Source organism: Pelodiscus sinensis, chromosome 12 (genome assembly GCF_052426305.1).
Source record: "Pelodiscus sinensis isolate ZL-2025 chromosome 12, ASM5242630v1, whole genome shotgun sequence".
NCBI lineage: Eukaryota > Metazoa > Chordata > Testudines > Trionychidae > Pelodiscus > Pelodiscus sinensis.
The window spans coordinates 4,490,030-4,513,357 of record NC_143063.1 but is presented as its reverse complement, the minus strand read 5'-3'; the positions used below and the strand labels follow the sequence as shown (position 1 = coordinate 4,513,357).

Below are 23,328 nucleotides of genomic sequence, written 5' to 3'. Positions count from 1 at the left end.
CCCCAGAGGTGAGGCTACGTCCCCCGCTGCACGTGGTTCTTTCCCACCGCCAGGACTACTACACCCAGCTGCTTTGGGCCCCCGGGATGTAAAGTCAGGGCAGCCCCCTCAGGCTGCTTTAAGCTGCCGGGGCCAACGGGCCGGGGTACCCATGAATTAGGGGTCAGAGCAGCTGCTCCCCAGGATTCTTAGTCAAAACCATCTCCCCCTCTGCCCTCCCCGGCCTCGGAAGACTCCGCGCAGAGCAAGAGAGCGACTCTGAAAAGCACGAAACTGGAGAGTCCTTGGCCCACGCGCCACGACGCAAGTCTGCAGAAAACCACACTCGCACGCAGCCACCGGGGCCAAAGCGACGCCTGGAGCAGCCCCACCGCCTTCAGGGGAGGAGGGAACTGGCCCCGAACTTCCAGCCTTTGCTTCCTGGCTCCTCCCCAGCAGGAACGACGCCCGCTCCCTCCCCACTGCCCCAGCAAGAACCAGCAAGGAATGAGCCGGGCACCCCGGGCATGGCTGTGCCAACCTGCGAGCGAGGAGCGAGGGGACAGAGGCCGATGTGGGGAGGAGGGGGCATGCATGTGCGCAGAGCGGGGAAGCCTATTGGAAGCGTCTCCGGGATGGTTCTGCCATGGATGAAAGTCCAACCCGCAAAATCATTCCCTCCCTGAGACGCGACTTGGGGCAGCGGGCGCCCTCCCAGCGCTTCCACGAGAGCAGCTGCCCCATCGCGGGGCTGGGAGAGGGAGGCCGGGTCGTGCTCTGGCTCTTCCTCCTGGCTCCGGGCCCCACTCCGATGAGGAGGGGGAAGCAGGCGGCCCGCCGCTCTCGCTAACGAGCTGCAGGCCTGCCCGTTTCCAAGCCGCGTTGCCCACATGAAAGGTGGCTGCCGCGAGCAGCCAGACAGCACGCAGACACGGGGGAGGGGGCGCTGGCTTGGAAGGGAAAGGGGGTTGCGCCAATTTTCCACTGGGCTGTTCCGACATTTCCACTTTGCTGCAGCCAAACGCCACAACACAAGCTGCCTGCCACGCCCTGCCGGAGGGGCGCGAAGGGGAGAGAACAGGCCTGGCCTCGCTCGCTCCTGCCTGCCTGCTATCCAGCCTCTTCTGCACAGCACAGCTCCCTGGCAGAGCCGAGCTGCAGGCTGGGACGCTGGCCCTGGCCTATGCGCCGGACGAGAGCACAGTGCTCCGGCGGAGCGGACTGGAAAAGCGCCGCACTAGCTGAGAAGCTGATCGGAGGGGGCGGTGAGGAAGCTCCAGGCCCAGCGGACACGAAGAACAGATTCTTTTGTCTGGCCTGTCTTCCTCAAGCGAGGCCTCCTGTAGCCAGCCAGCACCGCCGCCCCCGCAGGAAACGGCTTCTCCTCGCCGGGTCCCTCTCCTTCCACTCCAGTGTTGGTATGAGAGGGAGGCCGCATCCCCTGGCCTGATCCTCCTCCCGCCCCTGTGCAAACAGCAGAAAGAGGGAGATCGCATTCCTCTTCCTCTCCCTCCCATAAAGCAGCTGGGAGGGCGGCGTGTGAGAGCGTTCTTCCGAACGGAGCGGAGACAGGGAGACGGAGCTGGCACGCAGGGCTTAGCTCCCACCAGCACGGCCCTGCTGGCCCCCCGGTTTCTGCCCAGCTGGCAGGTTCGGTGTCACATTCCCAGCCATTATGGACACCAAGGAAACCTTCCCACTGTGGCCTGACCATGCACCTGAGTCTGCGGACAAGCCGCACAAAACAACAGCTCCCAGAGGTGGGACTGTCGCAGTGACGTGGACCTGAAACCTACCCAGCACAACCAAACCATCAGTCGTCCAAACCAGTGTTTCTCAACCTTTTTTCATAAAGTACCCCTTTAAAAAAAATTAGAAGTACCCCCAGTACCTACAGATTTCAGACACACCCATTTTTTTCCTACCATTGCAACACATTTGTTTAAACAACTTAATCGCAGCCGGGCGGGCGATGAAACTTTTGGGTGTAAAAAGTACAAAAATACTAAAACTCTGCAAAACCTAAAAATTCTGTTGTCTCCAAATTTCAGTTGGGTTGACGTACCCCCCGGACTTCTCCCGAGTATCCCTAAGGGCGCTCATACCACTGAGTGAGAAACACAGATCTGAACTATCTCCCTGACACCCAGCAGACACATCCAGCGACTCTGGGATCATGGACAGGGTTTGCGATTGTGGTTCCTGTGACTGACCCAAAAGCACAAGGGCAAAGGAAAGAAAGCCCTTGAGCACAATGGGATTTTCCCCAGTTTGAGGGACTATTTTTGCAGCACAGGTGGAAGAATACCAAAATATTAACACAGAGTTAATCACAGAGCTGAGCCGGGAGACAAGTCACCTGCCATGCGCCTCTCCCAGCGCTCCGACCCCTTTGATGCCTCCCTCCCATCTGTGCCTGTTCTGCGGCCTCTGCCCTGCTCTGCCAAGGCCTGGCCCAGAGCTGGACAGAAACAGCTCCGGATGGATGCCAGCTGCCCTCGGAGCTGAGCTGATTTCTCAGTCCAAGAAGGAGGCTGGTGGCTCTGCCAAACTAGGAAACCGCTCCAGGAAACCCCAATGGGAGGGTGCTGGAGAGTCTTAACTGGATAAGTACAGGGTCCAGAGGACAGTCAGCCCACAGTGGTTACAGGCCTAATCGCTGAAAGCTGCTTAACTGCGCTGGGCAGCCCAAGAGCAGATGGACACAGCGGCCAGTTGCAGGCCTCAGACCTCCTGTACTAACCCCAGGGGCGGGGATGGGGCACGGAGACCTAGCTATGCTCATCCCCCACTTTACACCAGCCTGCACCTGACGCAGGGCCCTGCTCCACCCTGCAGGAGAAGACAGTGTTGCGCAGAGAGTACGATCACCGAGTCTGACCTCCTGCCATCGCAATTCACCCAGATGCCCCTACGCTGAGCCCGAGGACGTCAGTTAGACAACAGCATTTCAGTCCTCGGCAGACCAAGCTGTTGTGAAGTTCAGGCCGAGAACCAAGGTACCAGCAATGCCCGAGAGCCTGCACTGGCAGGGGATTCATTAGGCTGGATATGCACAGATGATCCTAGCAGGAGAATCATGCCCCACCCTGCTAATGCAGGTGACCCTCCTCACACCTGGGACCTGCCAATCTAAGCTAGAAAAAAAATTTCCCTGAGATTAACCAGGCATGTGAGAGAGGATTCTCTGTACCAGAGAGCACGGGTCCACCCTGCCCAGCAGCCCTTCTCTACCCGCAGCCAGTCTCTTCAATAAGGGCTCTGCCACACACCCCACGGAGGGGCTGGAGGGCAGAATTCCCTCCTGGCTGCATACTGGGGGTGTAGCCAGACAGGAACCCCCTTGTAACATCCATTTTTGCTTGCCTGGAGCATACAGGGCACACAGAGCAGAAGGCCCAGGCTGTGTGACCGTGAATGGCTGTAAACAGAGATACGCCAATTGCTGACCAAGAGGCTGCCAAGGAGTGCCCTTGACTCAAACCCATATTGATACGAACACACATCCATCCGCGGGGGGAGGAATCTCTCGCCCAGTAAAAAAATGTCTAGTGCTCACAATTTAGTTATCTCTCTTGCAAGTGTAAATTAACTTGAAACTTGCTTGTAAGAACTGGCGCCACAAAACGGACCAGTAGAATTCGGCATCTTAGATAAGAAAGAGAATACGGGCCCCCAAGGGTATAAAGATAGGTCCAGCAGCGCATTTTCTCTGAGTGTCAATCTACCATCTATCTGCTGGTCGGGTTTGGTGTTTGATCTCCCGAGGTTCCAAGGGGACGCCCACCTCGTATTCGTCTTTCCTAGGAATTGAGAGACCGGCCCTGGCCTGACACGCTGGAGTCGAGAGGCACAGAAAGGGGTAAAAATTGTACCTGGATGTGGTCCTTTGCTTAAGTATATATATACATAGACTTAGAGCTCTTTAAAGATTAAGCTGTCACTTGGTACCATTATTTCTATTTTCTATCTTTATTTTCTTTGTAACCATTTTTAAAATCTGTATTTGTTAGCATTTAAGAAATAGAGCAATAGCCATTGTAACCATATGCTTTTATAAGTCTTTTAATAAACCTGTAACTGTTTAAGCTTTAACCTGACTCCTTCAGTTGCTGTAACAGAACCAAGCACAATTTAAAAGAACTTCAGCCGGTCATAAAAGGGACAGACATAGAGAGAGCTTGGGCGTTTGGATCTGTGTCACTCCCAGGTGACAAGATCCGTTGGGGCACCTTTCCAGCCTTTCCCAGGCTGCCCGCTGCGAAGGAACCCCTGTGTTCTAGCAGTTAAAATCTAAGGTGTAATAAGCTCTTTCTATATAACGGGGCGTCTGTTGGCCTGCTGGCCACCCTCTGCGACGGGACCCCGGTCCTAGCAGTAAAGACACGGACGTTAAACCTTTTCTCAGAAGCATACACACACACACTGCCCTGACCGTCGGCTGACAGAATTGGCGTAGTCGGCAGGATTGTGCTATTGGTTCAAATACAGCAGCATGAAGCCAGTCACGATTGACATGGATTTTAACTGTATAGAAAAAGAGTTTGCCCGAGAGGGATGGGGCAACCCTAAGTGGGATAAAGAGATGTTAAGGAAAGGCGCTTGCATCTGGCTGTTAAAGGGTGTGTGGCAAGCAGCCTGCTCTAGCTACTGGAACTTAGAAACAGAGCTGATAAAGGTGCAGAGAGAGAGATACAAACTCTAGGAGCAATGCCAGAACCTGGATACCCAGGTGTGAACCCTAAATAAGGACATAGAGCACCTTCAGGAACGGCTCCTCCTGAGGCTAGAGAGGGGAAGGAGAAAGTAATTAATGGAGAAAAATGAGCTTTTGGAGCTGGCTTTAAAACTTTGCTGGCTCAAACCCCCGCTCTCCCGCCTTCCACTGTAACCAAGATAAAACAGTACAGCATTCCAGCCGAAGCTATGGCTCCGGTCTGTGAACTAATTAAAGATCTGAAAAAACGGGGAATCTTAATTTGTACCTACTCCCCGTATAATTTGCTCAGGAAGCATGCTCGCTGGAAATGAGTCCCCCCCCCCCATGAGGAAGCTCTGAGAGACAGCTGATAATGAGATACGCACTTATCAGTCTATGGGTCCGATTCACCTGAATGCCCCATTTCATTTGTACCTTACTGTGGGAAACACAGAGATGTCCTATGCCTTATGGCAAGAAGGAGAAACTGTACCCCGCCGCCCCATACAGTTTGGCTCGAAGTTATGGCAGAGGTCACAGTTAAATTACACGCTTTATGAAAAGTGCTTTTGACAGCCTACACAGCACTAAGGGAAACAGAGGAGCTAACCCAAGCTCAAGCCATAACACTTCACACTCCTCTCCCAATCATTAAGCCCATATTGGAAGGAAAGGAGTTGCCACCGGGAATAGCCCAAAGGAAAATGACTGTCCAAAGAATGAGCTCTATATACTGTCACTTTATTTTGTAGGTTTCAAATGAACTAGTTTTATTTTGTTTTGGATTATGTCCTCTTGCTTAAAATTGCAAACAGACAATGCACAAATTGGTTAGTGCTTCTGTTAGGCATTCAACTTTTAAGGTTAAATTTGCTCTCTAAGAAAACCAAGTTATTGTTTTAAGAAATTCAAACTCTGAAACTTCATTGTGTCTATGTTCAAGGCTGAGTTGATAACACTTTTAGCTTGCTCTCAGATCCAAGGTTGTAAGTGGGTGCAGACTGCCTGTCTGTTCTGAAGAGGTTTGAAACCAACTGTCCCTCATAAGTAAGCCTGTAACATTGTACATATGATTCTTTTCAGGAAAATAAAAGCTTTTTGCTTGCAGGAACAGTAACTGGCCAACCAACACCTTGTGCTAAGGAAAAGCACTATAGCTTTACACATTAAGCCTGATCTGTGGTACAAGAGGGAAACTGAGGCATGCCACTGTTGGGGAAGGCTAGCAACTCTAGAGGTAATTCGAGGGAGTGGAAGGTCACGAGTACCGATGAAGCGCCCTTGTTCTCGTAAAGTTATAGCTCACTCGCCCATGGAAGTGGTAAGGAACTAGCTGTAACCGATTCCCCTAGCAGATCTTAGGCAGTATTTTAAGTTATAATAGACCACCCCGACGGGGGTAGAAATGTTTTCTTGTCTTTCAGATCATCAGAAAGCGCTGGTGCCAGCTGAAGAAAAACAACAAACAACAACGACAAAAAACCATGGTTCTGTGTCATGACACAATAAGTTTGTGTTCTGTCCAAGTTTGTCTTGTGTGTCTTAATTGTAACACGAATTAAAAATATTGTTGTGTGTAAGATATTGTTTTAATGAAAGGATACTCTGAGTAAAGCAGAAGCATGAATTTAAACCAACAAAATTAATAATTGGGCCCAATCAATTGGCAACTGTAAACTTAGTCAATTGGCAACTTTAAACTTTAGTGAAAGGATGATAGTTTAGTAATTGTTTAGGCTAGGAGAATGTTAACAATGTCTCCACAGGTGAATAAAGAAGAAACTGGAAAGAAGCAAGGAGTGCATCACGTGAACAGAAAAACTGGGAGTGAGGTACCAGCCCTCTCCCCCACCAGATTAGTTTTGCTTTAATAGCTCTAAAGTGCCAGAGATAATAAGAAATCTATAAGAAACAACACAGGCAAGTAGGACATCAGCATATTTAAGTAAAGATGCCCACAACAATGAGGAAACTAGTAACCTCACCATTGCAATAACAGCTACTTGCCCTGCTACTTACTGGTGCCTGATGCCTTAAAAGGCCTCAAGAATTATAGAATTGCATGGGTTAACAATTAAATATCTGTGAACCATGCTTGGTCCTTTAAAAGAAACAGTGACTCTAGTCAACGTAACCTCCTTCAAGTCACATACATAGAACAAATACACAGTCCTCTGAGTTAAAGTTTGTATAGAATACAGGCTGGTAGATGCAGTAATATCCAGTGCCTGTAAAGGCCTACACACCAGCCAAGCCAACCAAGTGATCCTAGATAGTTTGAAGGATCTGTCCAGCTCTGTGTCCACTTCACTAGATCTAACCAGATATTTAGACCAGAGACTGATTAGATTGTTAATTAATGGAACTAAATTAAATTAGGAAGCCAGTATTGAAGAATAGGATAGCTTTGACCACCCAGCCCTTATGGTGGTGAGTCCCCATCTCCCCCGTGCCTACCCATGGGAGTGGGGAAGTAAAGAATCCATGAGGACCCAAAGGCCCACAGATGGCAAATAGGAAAACAGATTAGATACTGTGGTGCAAAGATTAAACAATCGGCAGACCCCTACAGGCAGTCCGATCAGTAAGAGATTTCTTCCCTACAGGGAGAACCTCTCCTAGCCACACTGTGCCACTCAAAGATTCTAAATATGCACCTGAAGACACTGTAGTAATCAAACACCCCAGTTTAAGAATGCAAACCTACGTACTGCACTCCTACAAAGGAAAAGGAGTCTAGACCACTGCAGACGCTGGGCTAACACCAATAACCATTACTGAGGCTTGGATTGTATCCAAGACCAGCGAACTTTTTTGTTTTATTACAGGAAACTGAGGCAATGGCCCTGAACAGTGCTCCAGTGGGATGTATCCCTCCCAGCGCTGGTGTGGATCCGGGAAACCATCATGAACTTTTTGTATATATACCGCTTGCTGTTGCAGTGCTTGCAATCGCTGTTGTTATAGACTGAACTATAGAAAAAGAAACCTAAGCTGAAGCAAGACATGGTACTCCAACTCGCCATGGTCTTCTTCCTCATCCCAACTGCTACTGCTGTACCAGAACACCTTACTTAACTCCTCTACTGGACTGAGAATCGAGTTTGTCCCTCTCAGCCCAAAACAACTGATGGAACAAGAGTGACATCTTCCAATGGAGACCGGTATGGTTCGATAACAGCGACCACCGCAATCCTCAAAATAACTTTGGGGGGAGGCAAAGGAAGTGGCAATGGATGGTATGGGGTAAGACATGCTGTAACTAAGAATGTAAACATCTCATGGCTAAATTGGTTAGCCCAACAGCTGAGATTTTCCCTAACTCCTTTTTTTTACACTCTGTTATAACCACTGCTCTAACCACTGTAATTTTTGTAATCATTTTCTGCATAGCTCTATGTATTGTGCAATGCCTAGTTAAAGCAGCTACCTTTTTTGTGCACATTCGATATACAGCACTAGGAAAGGACCCTAGCCAATTCCTAGATCCTGAACCTTCTATTCCGGCCATCGGGCACTTCTAGATTCCCCCAAGGTGGGCAAGAGGTGCTGGTATCACCGCCATCTTGTATCCTGGGATGTGGTGTGTCGTATCAGGGGGTGGAATGTAGCCAGACAGGAACCCCCTTGTAACATCCATTTTTGCTTGCCTGGAGCATACAGGGCACACAGAGCAGAAGGCCCAGGCTGTGTGACCGTGAATGGCTGTAAACAGAGATACGCCAATTGCTGACCAAGAGGCTGCCAAGGAGTGCCCTTGACTCAAACCCATATTGATACGAACACACATCCATCCGCGGGGGGAGGAATCTCTCGCCCAGTAAAAAAATGTCTAGTGCTCACAATTTAGTTATCTCTCTTGCAAGTGTAAATTAACTTGAAACTTGCTTGTAAGAACTGGCGCCACAAAACGGACCAGTAGAATTCGGCATCTTAGATAAGAAAGAGAATACGGGCCCCCAAGGGTATAAAGATAGGTCCAGCAGCGCATTTTCTCTGAGTGTCAATCTACCATCTATCTGCTGGTCGGGTTTGGTGTTTGATCTCCCGAGGTTCCAAGGGGACGCCCACCTCGTATTCGTCTTTCCTAGGAATTGAGAGACCGGCCCTGGCCTGACACGCTGGAGTCGAGAGGCACAGAAAGGGGTAAAAATTGTACCTGGATGTGGTCCTTTGCTTAAGTATATATATACATAGACTTAGAGCTCTTTAAAGATTAAGCTGTCACTTGGTACCATTATTTCTATTTTCTATCTTTATTTTCTTTGTAACCATTTTTAAAATCTGTATTTGTTAGCATTTAAGAAATAGAGCAATAGCCATTGTAACCATATGCTTTTATAAGTCTTTTAATAAACCTGTAACTGTTTAAGCTTTAACCTGACTCCTTCAGTTGCTGTAACAGAACCAAGCACAATTTAAAAGAACTTCAGCCGGTCATAAAAGGGACAGACATAGAGAGAGCTTGGGCGTTTGGATCTGTGTCACTCCCAGGTGACAAGATCCGTTGGGGCACCTTTCCAGCCTTTCCCAGGCTGCCCGCTGCGAAGGAACCCCTGTGTTCTAGCAGTTAAAATCTAAGGTGTAATAAGCTCTTTCTATATAACGGGGCGTCTGTTGGCCTGCTGGCCACCCTCTGCGACGGGACCCCGGTCCTAGCAGTAAAGACACGGACGTTAAACCTTTTCTCAGAAGCATACACACACACACTGCCCTGACCGTCGGCTGACAGGGGGCCAGTGTGTGGAGCCCTGACTCACAGTGTGAGCACTGGTCCTGCTGGTTCTTCAGCATGTCAGGGTACCAGCATCTCGCCCCCGGTGATCAGTCTAGCCCTGTGCATGCGAGCAAGGATCGTCAGCATCCAACACTATTTGCAGCCTCAATTGTGTTGGTGTCAAGTCCTTAGCCCTTTGTTTCCTGAATCCGTGTGCCTGTAGAGGCAGAAGATGAAAAAGGAAACACTCTCCCCCCCATTCCCCTTAAGACAAGTCAACACATCATCCTCCAACAACCCCACCCCTGCAGGAGAGAAATCAGGATTGGTACGGAGTCTCTGGTCCATGTGTGGTCAGTGAGGAGACGGGAGATTGCTCCCAGATTTCATCCACAGCTCTGAGTGAATGAAGGGCTGGCAATGTAGGACCAGCGGTACCAAGTCAGACCATTGGTCCAGACCGCCTGGCACCCTGCCTCCAGCAGGATCTGGAACGAGGGCTAGTTAGGAAGCTGAGAAAACATCCCACATCTTAACACACCCAAGCAATTGTGCACTGCTGAACCCAGGAGGAAATTTTCCTTCCTTCAGGACTCTCCGGCCCGGGACATGAACATGAAATGAAAGGACCCGGTCGAATGGATGGGAGATCCCACAAAGGACTAGATCCAAGATCCAACACCCATGGACGCTCAGGGTCAAGAGATACAAATGAAATGAATTTGTTAGGCTCACCTTACCCCCATCCATTCACATCACAACCCCTCTATCACTCCGAGCAGGGGGGAAATGAGAGGTGGATGGGAATAAGTCCTTCCAGCAAGGAGCCATGAGATAACTCGAAATCCAGCTCTGGCATCATGCCCTGTGTCGCCTTTGGCAAGTCACTTTGCCTCCAGGCACCTCACTTGTGACTTGGGGGGAAGGTTTCCCAGAGCTTCCATGATAACTGGGTACTGTCTGCACAGGGCTTCAAAGAGCTACGTGTTCTCTAAGGACACCATACAGGCTCATGTGAGGCGGGTCCTGGAGTGGAACAGGAGGAAGTGCTGTGGGTCAGTGCCGGATAATTGGCAGGACTGTGACTGGACAAACTGGGCCGGGTGCACGGACTGAGCCGTGTGAGAGGGGTGCTGCAGACCAGTGCGGACATGCACTGGAAGAGTTGTGAGGGGCTCTAGGACTGGAATAGTGGGGTGCTGGGCAAAGAGGGGGCCTGCAATCTGGGGGCAGAACAGTAGGGGAAGCAACAACTGGCAAAAGCAGATCCGAGCCGAGGAGCTTTGGCTGAGGTGGGTGGGATCGAGGGTCTGGATTCAGGTGCATTGGCAGAACTGAACAGGATTCAGACCAGGATTCAGCACGTGCTGTAGATCAGCTGAGGCGCACTGAGGGCGGTGCCTAGAAGCTCCCTGTCCACCTTCCTACAGTATGTGTCATTCCGGCCAGCGTGATGCCAAGCACCAAATTCTACTAGCAACCCGCCTGCTAGACAAACGGGGGCTGGAAACGCAAACTCAGAGACAAGCCTTTCCCACTCTCTGCAGCTAATGGACAGAAAAAGTTTGCAGATGATACCAAGTTGGGAGGGGTTGCAAGTGCTTTGGAGGGCAGGACGGTAATTCAAAATGCTCTGGACAACCTGGAGAAATAGTCTGAAGTAAACAGAATGAAATTCAACCAGGACAAATGCAAAGTCCACTTAGGGAGGAACAATCAGTTTCAAACACACATAACGGGAAGCAACTGTCTAGGAAGGAGCACTGCTGAAAGGGATCTAGGGGTCATAACGGGCCACGAGCAAAATATGAGTCAAGAGTCTGGCACTCTTGCAAAAAAGAAAAAAGGTAACATCATTCTGGGAGGCATTAAGAGGAGTGTTGTGAGCAAGATACAAGAAGTCATTCTTCCGCTCGTTCTGCGCTGATTAAGTCTCAACTGGAGCCAACTCTTGGTGTCCATTTCTGGGTGCCAAATTTTAGGAACAATGTGGAGAAATTGGAGACGGTCCAGAGAAGAGTGATAAAAATGATGACATGTCTAGAAAACATGAGCTATGAGGGAAAAGTAAAAGAACTGGGAGGGACGTACCAGCTTTCATGTATCTAAAAGATTGTTATAAGGAGGAGGGAGAAAAATTATTCTTGTTAATCTCTGAGGCTGTGTCTACACTGGGCCACTTATTCCGGAAAAGCAGCCGCTTTTCCGGAATAACTTGCCAGCTGTCTACACTGACCGCTTGCTTTTCCGGAAAAGCAATGACAATCTACTGTAAAATTGTCAGTGTTTTTCCGGAAAAACTATGCTGCTCCCGTTCGGGCAAAAGTCCTTTTCCGGAAAAACTATTCCGGAAAAGGGTCAGTGTAGACAGCACAGTAGTCTTTTCCGCAAAAAAGCCCCGATCGCGAAAATGACAATCGGGGCTTTTTTCCGGAAAAGCACGTCTACATTGGCCACGGACGCTTTTCCGGAAAAAGTGCTTTTCCGGAAAAGCATCCTGCCAATGTAGACGCGCTTTTTCCGGAAATACTTATAACGGAAAACTGTTCTGTTTTAAGCATTTCCGGAAAAGGGTGCCAATGTAGACACAGCCTGAGAGTCAGACAAGAAGCAATGGGCTTAAATTGCAGCAAGGGAGGTTTAGTCTGGACATTAGGAAAAACTTCCTACCTGTCAGGGTGGTTAAACACTGGAATAAATTGCCTAGGAAAGTTGTGGAATCTCCATCGTAAGAGCAAGTTCGACAAACGCCTGTCAGGGACGGTCTAGATGGTGGCTGGTCCTGCCGTGAGTGAGGGGGCCTGGAGTTTCCTTCCAGTTCTAGGATTCTATGAAAATATCAATCTCTGTAGTTTCTGAACAGAAAAGAGCAGACAGAGCCACCTGGCTCTCAAGTTTAACACCACTCCCTCCACTTAGCAGCGGACAGGTCTTGGGCTAGCTCCCAGGTCCCCAGAAAGTGCATTTTACAGGCTTACTCAGCATGTTACAGCACGTGGAGATTTGCACAGAGTGCAGAGCAGGACACACGCCTGGCCCACCCGTAGGGCTAGCTTGGAGTTGCTCCAAGCAACCTCCCCGGCTCCACAGCACTGCTGCATACCATACAATTCATTGCCAAATGGAGCCCAGTCTTGGTTCTGACTTCCTGCTTCTGCCCATTTGGATGTTATAAACATGGCATGTTTCCAGTTCTTTCTTTCTTTCTTTCTTTCTTTCTTTCTTTCTTTCTTTCTTTCTTTCTTTCTTTCTTTCTTTCTTTGGGTATGTCTACACTACAAAGTTAGTTCGAACTAACGGACGTTAGTTCGAACTAACTTTAATAGGTGCTACACTAGCGCTCCGCTAGTTCGAATTTGAATCGAACTAGCGGAGCGCTTAGTTCGAACTAGGTAAACCTCATTTTACGAGGACTAACGCCTAGTTCGAACTAGCTAGTTCGAACTAAGGGCTGTGTAGCCCTTTAGTTCGAACTAGTGGGAGGCTAGCCCTCCCCAGGTTTCCCTGGTGGCCACTCTGGCCAACACCAGGGAAACTCTATGCCCCCCTCCCGGCCCCGGACCCCTTAAAGGGGCACGGGCTGGCTACGGTGCCCGTGCCAGGTGCAAGCCTGCCAGCACCCAGCCAGCAGACCCTGCACCTGGCACGGCACAGAGCCACCCACCCGATGCCCCCCAGCCCACCCCCTCTTGCCGGGACCAGGCTGGCGGCTCCCGGGAGCTTGCCCTGGACCGCAAGAGGCGGGCACCTTCCTGGGCTAGTGCGGACATCGTGGACCTCGTCCACGATCTCCGCACTAGGCACAGGAAAGTGACCGTCTAGGGCAGGAGAGCTGCCAGCCTGGCCACCCAGGACCAGGTGTGCATGAAAATCAAGGGGGTCCACTGAGACCCCCGACCCTGAGCCCTGAGCTTACAATGGCCGTCCTGGGTCAGACCAAAGGTCCATCTAGCCCAGTAGCCTGTCTGCCGACAGCGGCCAACCCTAGGGACCCTGGAGGGGATGGACCGAAGACAGTGACCAAGCCATTTGTCTCGTGCCATCCCTCTCCAGCCTTCCACAAACTTTGGGCAGGGACACCACTCCTACCCCCTGGCTAATACCACTCCATGGACCCAACCTCCATGACTTGATCTCACTTCCCTTTCAACTCTGTTCTAGTTGTAGCCTTCACAGCCTCCTGCAGCAAGGAGTTCCGCAGGTTAACTATTTGCTTTGTCAAGACGAACAACTTTCTCTTACTAGTTTCAAGCCTGCTACCCATTCCTTTCCTTTGGTGTCCTCTAGTCCTTCTTTATGGGAACTCAGGAAGAACTTTTCTGAATGCACCCTCTCCACCCAACCCCTGCTTTTAGAGACCTCTATCCTGTCCCCCCTCCGTCTCCTCTTTTCTAAGCTGGACAGTCCCAGTCTCTGTAGCCTTTCTTCATCTGGGACCTGTTCCCAACCCCTGATCATGTTAGTTGCCCTCCCCTCTCCCAGCCTTTCTCTTCCCCTCTCCCACCTCCTTTTCCCAGTCTCCCCCAGTTTTGTTCAATAAAGACAGAGTCAATGTTGGAAGAAACGTTATCTTTATTTTGTACATCAATAAGAAGAGGGGCTAGGGAAGGGTAAGTGGAAGGAGGTGAGGGAGGAATGGGGTACGAGCCCCCGATGGGGAGGACTGGGCTGGCTCTGCGGGCTTCTGGGGGTGGAAGCTCTCCTGCAGCCCCCCAATTACTCCCTCTCCCCAGATGGCAGCCTGCGGCAAGTGCAGCCGGGCTGATGGCCGAGTGGTGTGATGTGCCCAGTGTGGGCACTCAGGGCACTCCAAGCCAGAACTTCTTTGGAAGCGGGGCACCCCTTAGAACTGTGTGTCCGGGGTGGGGGTCGGGACCCTTTAAGCGCAGCCCTCGGCTAGCCTGAGACAGCATCTCCATGCTCTAAGTCCTCCTTTTATGCCCTGCCGGCACTGCTTCCGGCCATCCTTAAGCCCTGTTCAGAGTCCACTCAATGTGGACTTACTAGTTCGAACTAGCAAAACGCTAGTTCGAACTAGTTTTTAGTTCTAGACGCGTTAGTTCGAACTAGCTTAGTTCGAATTAACTAATTCGAACTAAGTTAGTTCGAACTAGCACTGTAGTGTAGACGTACCCTTTCTTTCTTTCTTTCTTTCTTTCTTAGCTTAGAGGTTTTTCCGCACTAGACATTGCTAACATGGGCTTTTATCACACAGACTGCAGTGTTAAGCGCACAATTTGCTGGGTGCTTTCCAAGACAAGAGGAAGATGTGGCACAAGACCCAAAGAGGGAATTATCTAGGGCAGGGGCGGGCCAAAGGGCTGCTCGCAGGGCTGTGGGGAGGGGGGGGGGCGGGAAGAGCGGAGGAGGTTTCAGGAGCTCCTCTACCCCCAGGCCAATTAGGGGCTACGGGCAGAGGAGCTGCATGAAGCTTCCCTCGCCCTGCCCCAGCCCAGCGGGCACTTCAAAGTGCCATGTGTTCCTTGCAGGGCAGGAGGAGGCTTCCTGTGCCCCCCATTCCCAGGCCCTAATTGGCCTGGGGATGGGGGAGTGTGCCAAGCCTCTTCCAGGGCATGGGTGCTTAGTGGGAAGGGAGGGCAAAGGGGTTCCCCCAACCCCAGACCAATCATGGTCTGCAGGTGGGGTAGCCCCACCCCTTCCAGGGTGGGCTGGGGCTACTTCAAAATTTTTTAAGTGGCCCCTCGGCCAAAATTATTGCCCACCCCAGATCTAGGGGCTGATTTTCAGAGGTAAGACCCACTGTGATGGGCCGGCGGCGGCCTGCACTAGAGCGGGGCGGGCAGCGGCCCCGGCAGAACGCCTGGGAGGGGCGGCCTCGCCAGCGCATCGCCGGGAGGACCCGCTCGCTGAATGCCACAGGGAGTGGAGCTCTGCGGCTGCGGGGAGTCGGGGCTGCCGGCAGGTCGGGCGGGGCGTGCGGGGTACCGGTGGAGGACACCGGGATGCAACCCCGCCCCCTGCATCCCGACGCACGGACACCCGCGACAGCGGGGGCGAGGGCGGGGACGCCGACGCGACCTCCAGCGGGAGGTTTAAAAGGAGGCCGCAAGCCAAGGCCAGAGGAGGGATGCCCAGGAGACGATCCCTCCCCTCCCGGTGGAACCGGACGGACGGAACTCCGGAGGGACGCAGGACCAGAGCCCCGGTACGACGGACGAGGAGGTGAGAACGGGCGGCTCGGCTGCGGGGGCTGCAGCCATAGGGCTGGCTAGGAAGCAGCCCGGGACAGGGCCCTTTTGGCGCCCATGGGCTGACGCCCTGCGGGTTGGAACCCCGTCAGCCGGGTGAGGGATCAGCACCCAAACCCTTAGGGTCCCGGGCTGGGACCCGGTGGAGAGGGTGGGCCCGGGTCCCCCTAACCCCGCTGGCTCACTCCGTATTACAACCCCAACGGGTGTTGAAGGCGCGTGATGGAGACGAGAGACAGCCCTACCCCACAGCCCGGGAGGTCAGACTGAGGCCCCCGGGAGAGGGGACCAGGAACACCGGGCTCACAGGGCCCCGCCTCGCCCCCCCTAGGAGGGAGGGGCCAGCGGGAGCTCGCACCCATTAAAACACTGTAAACTAGAGGGACGGACGGAGGGTTCGCTGGGCCGTGACCCCGAGAAAGGGGGCACGGGCTCACGCCCAGAACTAGAACCGTCACACCCACATTTTGCAAATGTTCAGGAGGTGTGTTATGGGCTTCAGGTTTGCGCTCATCTCTAAAACCAGATGAGATGAATTTAACCTGGCAAGAGAAATATGCAGACCGACAGACTAGTGTGCCACAGCTGGGACGGACGCTCAGCCTCGCGAGGAACTCTGTCTGCCGCAGGAAAGGGCTGAGGAAGGGCAAGAGGGCGCTGAAAACACCAGGGGAGGCTTCTCCCACGGTGGAAGGCACCCGTCAAACTGTGAAGGGCATGGGCAGAGATTCCAGGGGAAGTTAATTGAGAGGCCCCCTTTAACCTCCGAAGTAGCCTGGAATCAGGAGGGTGCACAGGTGGGTTATCACTACATTAACCCCCCTCCCATTGCGCCATCAGTTCTTTGCTACACCCCTCAGAGAGCAGCACAGACTTTCTCCCATATCATAGAATCATAGAATAGTAGGACTGGAAGGGACCTCGAGAGGTCATCGAGTCCAGTCCCCTGCCCTCATGGCAGGACCAAATACTGTCTAGACCATCCCTGATAGACATTTATCTAACCTACTCTTAAATATTCCCAGAGATGGGGATTCCACAACCTCCCTGGGCAATTTATTCCAGTGTTTGACTACCCTGACAGTTAGGAACTTTTTCCATAATGTCCAACCTAAACCTCCCTTGCTGCAGTTTAAGCTCATTGCTTCTTGTTCTATCCTCAGAGGCCAAGATGAACAAGTTTTCTCCCTCTTCCTCATGACACCCTTTTAGATACCTGAAAACCGCTATCATGTCCCTTCTCGATCTTCTCTTTTCTAAACTAAACAAGCCCAATTCTTTCAATCTTCCTTCATAGGTCATGTTCTCTAGACCTTTAATCATTCTTGTTGCTCTTCTCTGGACCTTCTCCAATTTCTCCACATCTTTCTTGAAATGTGGTGCCCAGAACTGGACATAGTACTCCAACTGATGTCTAATCAGTGCAGAGTAGAGTGGAAATATTTCATGAGAAACATGTTCTTTCTCACTCAACTATCAAAGGGCACGTCCACACAACTACCTTGAAATAATACGGTGAGCATCCACACTGCCAAGCCTGTTATTTCGAAATAAGGGGCTTATTAGTTTTGAAATAGTTACTTCGGGAGTTATTATTTCACAATAACTTATGTCAAAAGAACTCGGTAGTGTAGGCATAACTAAGTGGGTTGTGCCTTCGAAAGCTCATGATACCATATATATTTTTGTTCGTCCCTAGGGCTATGTCTACACTGCATGCTTGAGTGCATGTCTACATAACAAGCCCTTTATTTCAAAATGATTTCAAAATAACGGGCTTCTAACTCCGACTTCTGAAACCCGACTTCTGTAACGTTTCATGAGGAGTAGGGGAAGTTGGAGGAAGAGTGCTCTTCCTTTGACTTCCTGCTGTGCGGACAGCGCCAAACGCCGAGTTAAGTTACTTCCACTTCAGCTTTGCAATTAAGGTAAGTTGTGTATCTTAACCCGCAGTATAGATGCACCCTAATTTGCTACAGGACCACTCATTGTTTTTTAAGTTTATTTAATCCCTATGTCTAGTTAGTACCTACCAAACCCAACATGGAAAGAATATTAGTGATGCAAAGCCCAGAGCCCTGTGCGCATGCATTTTGATACAACTTTTACGAGATCCCAAACTCCTTTTTCCACAGGATCCCTTCCCCATTTAGTGGTCTGGGTGGATGATGCTCATTGTATGGGTAACTATTAGGGATGTAAACAGGTAACCGGCCAGTAAGCATCACCATTATTGTGTGATGCTTACCAGTAACCGGTTAACCGGTGCCCAGTAGGGCTGGAGTAGACAGACCTGTGCGCCTAGTGTGGTACAGTGGACCTCCCCGGTCTTGGTCCGAACATCTCCCTACCTGTGCTGTGCGATGGGCGGGGGGCTGCTTCAGCCCCGCAGGTCCCACTGTGCAATGCCACGGTCCAGTTAACCATCTCGTTTAATCCTTTAACATTGTAAATGGGGTTCGTCATCCCTAGTAGCTAGTCAGTATCTCTTTCCATCATCCTAACTCAAAATGTGGCCCCAAGACCAGTTCAGTGCATCCCATCCAAACCCTGCTCTCAAGACAGAATTATTAATTTCTTAATGATTAATTAGCTTGCTGATACAACACTAACATTCTTTTAATGTAGTTTTGTGCATGTAATTTCCTAGGTTTACTAAAAAACTAAAGAAAAGCAGAAATCCCCTCACTGGAACTATCAGCAGGAGTCACAGCTTACGACCCAGTATGGCCTGCTACTGCTTGAACCAATGCAGCAGTGCTAGTAGAACCAGCAGATTTTATTCTTCAAGGGCCCGTCTATGCAGCAGGGCTAAACTAAAAATAAGGTGTGCAACTCGAGCTACGCTAATTGCATAGGGGTTGCCAGATGGTTTTGACAAAAATACTGGACACACTTGATCTCAGATGGGGTGGGGGGAGGAACCGGCCATGGGGGGAGTGGGGCTGGTTGGGAGGGGGTCAGGAGGAGCGGGGCTGGTGTGGAAGATGGGGGGGAACTGGCCAGTGGGGAGCAGGGCCGGTTGGGAGGGGATCAGGGGGAGCGGGGCTGGCCGGGGGAGATGGGAGGGGAGGGAACCAGTCGGCAGGGAACAGGGCTGCCCAGGAGGGGGTCGGGAGGAGCAGGGTTGGCTGAGAGGAGGTCAGGGGCAGCAGGGCTGGCCAGGGAGAAGGGCGGGGGAACCGGCCAAAGCGGGGCTGGCCCGGGTGCACACAGATCCCAGGGTGCTGCCTGTTTCGCGCACAGTCCCAGCGGAGAGCACGGGCGAGTCTGGCCCCGGGGATTCCGTCATGCCCTGCCCCTCACTGCGTAGTTGTGTACTGCCTGGCTGGTAGACACGCTCATGCAGTGTGAGCACGTCTACCAGCCAGGAAGTACGTAACTACGTATTGATACTCATGATAATAAAATAATAAAACGTATTTAATTAGAAAATACCTGACATTTATATATCCAGTATTTTCTCAATTTGTTTCCCGGACAGAAAGCTCAAAAACCAGACTGTCCAGTTCAAAACCAGACACCTGGCAACCCTATAATTGCACAGCTTAAGTGGAAATAGCTTATTTTGACTTTTGGCGCTGTCTACATAACAGTAGTTATTTTGAGACAGAGACTCTTCCCCAGACTCCCTTTACTCCTCGTACAATGAGGGTTACGGGAGTTGGAGTAAGCAGTCCTCCAGCTCAACATTATTTCAACATGATGCCAAAATAACTGCTTGTGCATAGATGTGGACTATGTTATTTCAGAATAACTTCAGTTATTCTGAAATAACGCTGGTGTGTTGACATAGCCTAAGTGGAGGAACCACTAGAGCGGGATCAGCCACACCTTTTGCTGCCAGGTGTCACAGCTGTTTGCTGACAGAAGAGGAATGGCAAGCCTCAGGAATCCAGGGTTCAATTCCAGGTTCTGGAGGAATATGTGCTCTGTGGTTATATAGACCCTGTTTTCCTATCCCGGCATTCCTATCCCTCCCTATTGCATATACCTCCCAGCCATCTCAGCTCCCTTCTTCCCCACCACAGCATGCCTCCCCCTCCACCCCGCCTTAATCTCTTTGTGCCTCATCCCTCTGCATTCCAGCCAGGCAGCTTCTTCTTTCACCTCCCCACTGCCTGGGTGCTAGCAATGGGAGTTTTGAGTGTGCACAAAGTTGCCATTAACTGTTTACCCCCACCAGCGCTGAGCTGGAACCCACTCAATGCACATGGAATTCTCAGTGAATTTAGCTGCCAAACTAGCAAGTCTCTATGGGGTATATTGTGAACTGAGATTTTTCAGAGGCATATAACTTGGGCCAGTTTTCCTGGGGAAAGTATAGAGCTTTTCAGAGAAAAAGTAGCAATAATTGTTTTGCTATCAGTACATTTTTCTCTAATCTCCTTCCAAGAAAAAGCTGAAACTTTCAAAAAAAAAATCAGCCTCAGGCAGATACCTAGTATGGAAAATTGTGGCCTGACTGGTGAAAGCTGAGGACTATTGGAAACAGGGTACTATAATGGAGCATGCAGGCAACCTTAACTATGGGCAGTGTTACCTTTTTCACCTACAATATGTTCTTATATGCTTAATATACTTTTTTATCTATTGATCCTCATCGTGCCTAGCTCCTTATCCCAGTGCTTTTCAGCCACAGACCTCTGAAGGTGCCTCTACATTGCACCCTTAGCCTGAAATAAGCGGTGCAATTTGAGCTACACAAATTGCGTAGCTTATTTCTAGTCAATTTCTACACAGCTTTAACAATAAACCACTATTCCAAAACATCCCTTACTCCTTGTGGAACAGCGTTTACAAGGGACATTGTTATATTTTGAAATAACGGGCTTGCTTCAAAGACCCATGTGGAATAGCTATTCCCAGAATATCCCCGCTGTCTATTCCTACCAGAGTGCTTTACTCAGGTCAGTTTCATTAGCCTCATGTTACAGATGGGACAAGGGAAGCCCGCTCTCTTTTTTCTATGGTGTGAGAGACTGCAGGGCTGGAGGGACAGAGAGGTGGGGATTCCTCAGCATTAAAGTATCAACTCTGAGTATAAGCAAACGCAACCGTGGATCTGTCTAGGGGAGTTTGCAGGATCTACAGCCGGGCGTTCCCTTGAGTTGATTTATTTATTCAAATCAGTTGCTCCGTTTTGAGGGGGCGGCGTGGGGGGCGGCTCTGCCAGGCAGCCCTAGGGGCTGAGACCAGCAGGATCCGCTCGCTCCCCTGGCCTGGCGCCCCGGGACCCCACACGCTGCCCTGGCTGGCACCAGAGCGCCACGCCCTGCCCTGACGCAGCCCGCCCAGCTGTGGATCAGCTGGCAAAGGGCCCACGCGCAGGGAAGAGCGGGGGGAGGGGAGGTTGTGGAGTGAGCGTGAGACAAGGCAGCGCCTCGCCCCGCCCCCGCAGCCCTGATGCAGGAAGCCACGGCCTCGCGCCCTTCGCAGTGAATGAGTTTCTCGCCACTGGCTTGAATGGGAGCCGGACAAAGCAGCCAGCGATCCGATTGGTCAGCTCCCCGGAGCCCCGCCTCTGCCCCGCTCGCATTGGCCGGCGTGGCGTTCGCTCCCCTCCCCTTGCCCCATTGGCCAGCCGGGCTCGCCAATCCTCAGCTCACCATGGTGACTGCGTGAAGTCCCGCTGGGAGCGCTTCGAATTCCTCCGCGCTGCCCCTGGCCCGGGCCCGCGCGCGGGGGGAACCGCAGCCCCCGCCCCCACGCAACTGGGTCGCCCCCAGCTGGCTGCGGGCCCCGCGGCTGCAGGCGCGTCAGGCCGCCCCCCCCCGCACTCTGCTGCCTGCACCAGGCGAAGTTCAGCGGGAACTCTGCAGCCGGGAAGGGCGCCCGCTCTGCCCCCCAGCCTGCCCCACGTGCCCGCCGGGGGACCTTCCAGGGCCCCGGCCCTGCCTGCCGGGCAGAGGTGCTGGCAGGAGGGGCTGCGGCCCCCGCCTTGCAGCGGTTTCCACCATAGGCAGGGTTTACAGTTCGGTTCAAAGGCTCTCAGCCCCCCCCCCCCCCCCCCCCACCCACTAGACACGTTGTTCCGGCTTTAGTGTTGCTTGTCGCGCTGTAGCACCCAAAGGCCCGGCCAGGATTCGAGGCTGTTACCCGAATACGGTGCCCGCCAACAGGAAGCAACTGTCCCTGTCCCAGAGAGGCGAGGGGGTCCCAAGAAGCCCCCCAATACTCCCTCTGGGTCCATGCATCACTCACCTCCTTTCAGAGAGTCTGGCTCACCCTCCTTTGCAGTGGGACCGAGCTGGCGGGGAAGCCAAACATACACAAACCAGGGTCTGCACAGCCAGCCCAAACAGATCCGATTGCTGTCGGTGGTGACCTAGTGGAGAGGCATAAGAGAACTTAGTCCCCTCCTTTTCCTCCTCCCAGCTGGTTACAGGGCTGGGAGGGAGGGGGAGGGGAAGTGGGAAAAGATTGGCACAGCCCAGTCAGAGAGGGGCCGTGGAATGGCCCAAGTTACACACCCATGCCCGGCTGGTGTTGGAGGGATGAGCAGTCCCCCAGGGCAAGCAGGGGCGGAGAGCTGGGAGCGTTAGGAAGGGAGGGATCTTAACTTGGAAAACAGTCCTGCAGAAGAATGGAAATATGTGCACAAAGCTTGGATCAGCTTCTCAGCCTCTGCTCACTGCAGGGGGCTCGGGGGGGGGGGGGGGGAATCTGTGCTGGGCTTGGCACTGCATCCTATTAGCGCTGGCAGCACGGCGTGCCAGACACCCGTGAGCATCAAAGCACGGGAATGGGGGCCACAAAGACCCAGCCACGTCGGGCAGGTTTGCTCTGTGAGACAGGTCAGTCACCTCCCTCATAGCGCCTAGTATGCAGCCTAACCTCAGCATCGGCAGACAGCTCGTGGCTGAGCAAGATACTACTGAAAACAGGCCGAGGGTAGCAGCAATTCCCCCAGAAACCAGACAACACAGTACAACAGAACTGAACGAGGCCAAGAATTCACAAAACCCCACCCCTGTAAAACTGCAAGCCCCAGAGTGGTTTGTGGCAAATGTTCACGTGCTGAACACTCCCGAGTTTTTCTGTGCATCTCACCGGGTTCGGGTTTGGTCCCGAAATAAATAATAATAGTGCCACCTAGCTCTGGCCTAATGCTTTTCATCAAGAGATCTCAATTGGGACACTTGCCAAATTCAGATCTGGATCTTTATTCAGATGTTGGACAGCCTGGGTGTTTGCATGAGTGGAAGTTTGGCCACACCATCAGTACAAATACATCTATGCTCTAGCATGGGATTTCCCATGGCCAGGACCCTGGTTTTCTGTCTCATCAGGTGTCATCTCCTTCACCACATATAGGACCGTTGGTTCAAGGGGACATGCTCCCTACTGACTCAATCTACCAAGATCATGTCCTGTTTCACTATAGGTTCCACTTAAGGCCACCCCACCCTACCCACCAAGCATGCTCTCTGTGCTGCGGCTTGGTTCCCACCTCTTGCAAGCACCCGCTCCTGGTCAGGTGTGTCTGCAGTCTCAGTTTATGGTGACCTATCAGTGATCTCTCGGGCAGTTTTTCAGTGACTCAACCATCCAGCTGACTTACCCAGCGTCTATATGTGGAACGGAGCAAATCCCTTCTGGGCTGTAATTTGTCTTGAATTTGTCCCAGGCCTGGTATGGGTCCATGCCCCCAGGACTTCGTGGAGGCACTCTCCTTGCAGCTCTTCACAGGCTTAATCCTTACTCAATCCAGAAGCCAACCT

At 51.8% G+C, this 23,328-nt stretch overlaps 1 protein-coding gene and 1 long non-coding RNA gene across 3 annotated transcripts in view; one reads left to right on the top strand and one right to left on the bottom strand.

Moving 5' to 3' along the window:
• Positions 1-22,179, bottom strand: part of CCDC102A (coiled-coil domain containing 102A) — a 54,684-nt gene extending 32,505 nt beyond the window's left edge. The window contains exons 1-3 of one of the 2 annotated variants that reach the window (XM_075940426.2): positions 22,078-22,179; positions 21,809-21,932; positions 12,066-12,223 (exon numbers count right to left, since the gene is read on the bottom strand). The gene's annotated coding sequence lies outside the window, so the exon portion shown is untranslated. The remainder of the gene's footprint in view (positions 1-12,065; positions 12,224-21,808; positions 21,933-22,077) is intronic. The other variant, XM_075940425.2, reaches the window with a different exon arrangement.
• LOC149523685 (uncharacterized) lies at positions 3,295-9,057 on the top strand. Its single transcript, XR_016350487.1, has 2 exons — positions 3,295-3,841; positions 7,507-9,057. It is a non-coding gene; the product is annotated as an uncharacterized LOC149523685 (long non-coding RNA).
• Positions 22,180-23,328: the final 1,149 nt, after the last annotated feature.